This window comes from Phoenix dactylifera, unplaced genomic scaffold (genome assembly GCF_009389715.1).
Source record: "Phoenix dactylifera cultivar Barhee BC4 unplaced genomic scaffold, palm_55x_up_171113_PBpolish2nd_filt_p 001769F, whole genome shotgun sequence".
NCBI classification, from domain to species: Eukaryota; Viridiplantae; Streptophyta; class Magnoliopsida; order Arecales; family Arecaceae; genus Phoenix; species Phoenix dactylifera.
This window is the reverse complement of record NW_024069067.1, coordinates 66,690-71,933: the sequence shown is the minus strand read 5'-3', so window position 1 is coordinate 71,933 and position 5,244 is coordinate 66,690. Positions and strand designations below refer to the sequence as shown.

The following is a 5,244-nucleotide window of genomic DNA, read 5'->3' as shown; positions in this document are numbered from 1 at the left end:
CTACAAGACTTCCAAAGCAGCTAATTTCCTCCAAGCCTCAAGTTGGTTGGTTTTATGAAACATTATATAATAGTGACATAAAATGGAATATTTTGGTATCCAAAAAGTGCAAAGGGGAAAAAGTTTTTACCAGCAGACCAGCTTCGGTGAGAGCCATTGTGATGGCCTCCTTCCACGAGTGGTCAATGTCACACAAGATTATATTCTGATTTGGAGTAAGGCGCACATTCAAGTTATAGTTCTCAATTATCTCTCTTAAAGTTTTCTTCACGATGCCTCCAATACGACCGTTATCAACATGCAGTCCACAAAACATGGCACCATCACCCTGCAAGTAAATGTGTAAAAACACAATAATAGTGAAAAAGACAACTAGGAACATAATGCACTCCATATGTCTAAATACTTAATGATATGATTTTGAGTAAACTATGACTAATAGACTATCATTGAACAACACTGCATAATATAATTGGAAAAGGTGAAAATTCACATATGTGAACAAAAACTTAATGAACTATCCATTTAGAAGTAGACCATTAAATGGAGCATGGCCCATTATTTTATACTTAGTAGTTACTATTTCTGGGTTTTAGTGTGTATTACAGCTATGCTGTTATACTTGACATTTTTAATAGCTCAACATTTTCAAAATTTCTTTTCTAGCTTCAGCAAACTGGAATTTCGGATATCTGATATGCTGACCTGTGAAATTTAGGGACATACTATTTTGTAATGGACTTTAGGTCAACATAGTAATTGGATATACTTGATATATATAAAAACAAACCTGTTCGTGCCACCCAACATAGCTTTTGAACTCCCACTCTGGTAGCTCTCGGAAGGTCTCAAACTTCTTCCCATAATACTGCTCGACAACACTCCGGAACTTTTCAATTCCCCATTCATTAACCAAGTATTTCATTCTACTATACTTGCGATCATCTCTCCTTCCATTTTCTCTCTGTGTAACAACAATTGCTTTTACAGCATATAATATATCTTCCTTTGGGACGTAACCCAGTGGTTGACCCAGACAAGGGAAGGTGGTCTCCACCCTGAGTGTTCTTCCCATGCCACCTCCTACCTACAAAAATAAAGATTTATCAATCAGCAATAAGAACTCAAGTAGAAGTGCTAGAAAGTAAAGAAAGGATCATTGCTTTTATATTGTAACTTACATATATATTGAATCCTTGAGGTTCTCCATCACTGTCAGAAACTACTACCACACCAATGTCATTGGTTAGAATATCAACTGAGTTATCTCTAGGCACAGTGACAGCAATCTTGAACTTTCGTGGCAAGAACTGAGTGCCATATATAGGCTCTGGGAATCAAGAAGTTGTTCCATGAGAATTATCATTACGGGCTTTAACTACTTCAGGAGGTTTCAGGCTGACATGATTTTCTCTCCATCTACCCATAATCATAATAAGCACCAGACTGGGTGTCAGAAGTGAAGCAATGTTCTCTGCAGTCTCCTGAGCAAAACATATTCTTTGTGGTATACGGTGCTGCAGGTGCAAGCACATTTCTGTTCAGATCACCACAAGCACCAAGAGTTGAGCCCATATTCTGATGACGTACTTATTACAGTTTTGAGGTTCTTCTTAAGGATGCCATGCAGCTGGAATGTTTGTCGGGTGGTCAGACGCAGAGTGCCAATGCCAAACTCATCTGCAAGTTTGTCCATAGCCAAATAAAGCCTGTTTGATACTTTGCCACAAGGTTCTTAGTTCGAAGCATAAATTGGTAAGATCTTTGACCACGTTCATCTCGATTAGTCTGTTGATAGCTTCCGTGAAACTTAATCAGTTGTGTGGCAGCCTCATTATATTTGGACCTCTGTTCGCAGCTCCTCGTTCAAGGGATATCTAAGAAAGTGCTTTGCTCCTTGAATACTTCAACCTTGCTCCGTTTAACTCAGAAGCATCTGTCTTACAGGCTGTATAAAGATGTAAGTTAAGTACCCACAAATATATGATCACATCTCACTATATTAGAGCTACAATCTAACAAATACTAACAAAGTCTAGATAACCTGTTCCCAGTAATTGACTATAGATGTGTCTAGTCTAGTGGGAATGGAAATAAAAACTAAATATGTATATCAGAAATGCTATGAGAATTTATTACTAAGGAATCTCAAGTTTAGCAACTCGATTTAACATAGAATAACAGTGTAGAAGCAAAAGAATGGACAGATAATGATATCATCTTTTCAGTTTGTACTTTTAGATATAAAAAACAAAAGCTTCAATAAACAACTACAACTGAGGCTTTGTCGATACAGTTTGTCAATTTATATATATGTCATCATAGAACACGTGCAGCTAAAAAAATCAATGCAATTCCATAAACAGTAAAGCTGCTGAAAGAATCCAAAACAGGGCAATTGGCTTAATACAAAGACAAAGACGTTCTCACAATATCCTTTACATGCTTTCAAATAATAATATGATGCCATAACAACAACAAAGAATAAACAGGGAAAAATAAGATTCCTTGCAGATGCTAACAAACACTGACTATATGAGTTTCTTTAACACTTGTAAATGATACAACTTATTTCCCCATTAACAATATCTAATACCGCTAAAAGGGGTTACTTTATCACAAATTATGTGCTTTGAAGTATAGGCAATAATTTATATTAAAAGCATCTCAATCAACAATGATTCCTTATGCGATACTATTTTGATTGATGAGTAAGCTCGGTTTGAATGCTTGATCTCAAAATTGTGCATATTTCAGCCAACTTGAAGTATGGACCTAAATTCTAGCACACTACAATAAATTTCAACAAGCTTTATACATAACCTGTTATATTATATTAATAAGCCTCAGAACTCATAATTATAATTGTAAGTGAAAAGAAAAATTACACAAAAGAGCAATGCTAAGTAACAATTTTTGGGGGGAAACCCTCGAGAATGTACTCTTCAGAAAGAAACATCATGCTCTGATGGGTAGGTTCCATCAGGCGCATGCTCCTTCCCCAGAACGAGATTTTTCTAGGTTGTAATATTCCTTACAAAATTGGCATCTCACAAGTATTGATAATTTAACCATCTGTATGACACCATTAAAGACAGCAAATATACGTAACAAGTAATCCACCATAATCTGGAGGCATATAATTTTAAAAAAGCAAGAGAGGAAGACCATGGGCAAGTGTTTACATGCTGCAAGTTTATGAAAAAATAAACTCAGCATTCAGCCATGGAAAATATCTCCAAGTTACACAGAAGAGAGGAACAGGATGGAGCTGATTGGAAGGCTAAAATTACCTTCCTGTGGTTGGGGTCTAGCATTGGTCTATTAAAGCAGATCATGCAGCAGATTACAGTCAAAAAAAGTTGGGCTTATTCTCATGGATGTGGATTTGAACTTCCTTAGAAACAGTACATAAGCTGGAATTACTTTAATGGACTGATGCCAAGAAGGTGCCAAATCCTACCATTTATCTGTTCTGATCTCATTTCCTCATCAGATCTGTTTCCTTCAGGGACACACTAGCTCAAGTAATAACTACTTTAAAGAGCATGAGAACTTATACTAGCTACTCGATATCTTTAATGTCAAGTCAGGAATAAGAAATCCATGGTCATGCAAAATTTAAATGAAAAAGAAAAAAAATAGAACTGATTCAATACAAAGACCATGGTCATGCAATAAAAAGATAAGTGATGATGGAATATACAGGCTCAGTAGTATGAAATCATATCAATGCTAGTTGAAGATGGCAAGTGAAAAAAAGGAGGTGGGGGTCGAATAGCTAAAAGGCAAGTGCTCCACAAACAAAAAGCTTAGCATACGGTGGGGAAAAAAACAACTTGGGCTCGCGATTGGAGAACAACATTCGGACTGGATTCCGATATGGCTAATCTAACACCACTTCTGATATCAAAAGCCAACCAATCTTCAATTTTTCATGAATTACACTAATTCCCTAAAGAAAATCTTCAATCACTCATCGAATTATATCTCGAGACAAGAAGTCGGATACCGGGAATAAACCACATGAATCGACCCAAAATGAAAACTTCCAGCCACAATAAGGGTACGTTTGGTTCGCGACTGGAATCGGAATCAGAATGCGAAATGAATGAATGGGAATCGAATGGCTATAATCCCCGATACATTTGGTTCTTGACTGGGAATCGGAAATGAAAATCGAAATGGATTTGAATACTAGGGAGTGTCAGGATTGATACTGGGGGATTGGGGCATTTCCATACCGCTCCGGAATCGGAATGGGAATGGGACCCTCCGAACCAAACGGGGGGAATGGGGAGTCGGCTCATTCTCATTCCCGAGCCCAACTCCCCCCAACCAAACATGCCCAAACCTACAAGGACATAAAACCCCAAGCAATTCGCCAGAATGCAGCACTCACCGAAGACCACGGCCCTATAACGCCGGGAGAGCTCGAAGGAAGGCGTCAACGGTTGTGCCCGCAGTGATCTACCAAGGGCAATCGATCCGGAACGCCTCAGACCATGAAAATCCATGCCTCAGGACCACCGGATCCTTCACGGGAACCGGGCCATCCCCGTCGCCGCCGACGCTGCCATGCCAGACTCCACAACCAAGGAAAGAAAGCAATAAGAAGAGCCGCGAAAAAGCGAGGGCTTTGAGGACCAGTTGAAGAACAACGAGAAATGCGAGCAGGAGAGATCGACGGATTTAAAGGGAAGGGGAAGAAGTGTTGGGATTCTCCTCCGCTGCCACGACGGCGCTGATGGAGAGGCGGGCGAGTGGCGGGCCACGCGGTGAGTGGTCGAACGAGGGTTCCCCGAAAGACAAACCTCCAAAACCTGATATTGTCACTCCGAGTTGGCCTTTGGCGCGTCTCCTCAGTCCTCTCACTTCTGGGTCCCAAGGTGACTTAAAAGAGGAGTGGTGCTATCATATTCTAATTGGCGCTTGATAGACTGTTTTCAGTGAAATTTTTTTATTTGGTATGTGGGTTCATCGAACCTGGACGTCTCAATCTTCGGCGGCGTCAACCGATTTCCTTTATTTTCCTTAGGCTGGGATACATCAAATATAAGATAATCGATTTCTAAAAATTATTTATCTAAAATATATATAAAAAACAATTTATCATACTTTGTTAGTGAAAAAATTATTTTAAAAAATAATATCGAAAAAATATTACCATATTTAATTGGAGATAATCATATACGTAAATATTGCTAAATTTTAAACAATACTTTTGAATAAAATAATTCAAGT

At 38.6% G+C, this 5,244-nt stretch overlaps 1 pseudogene; it reads right to left on the bottom strand.

Moving 5' to 3' along the window:
- Window positions 1-130: 130 nt before the first annotated feature.
- LOC120109072 lies at window positions 131-4,517 on the bottom strand (annotated as a pseudogene).
- Between the last annotated feature and the right edge of the window lie 727 nt (window positions 4,518-5,244).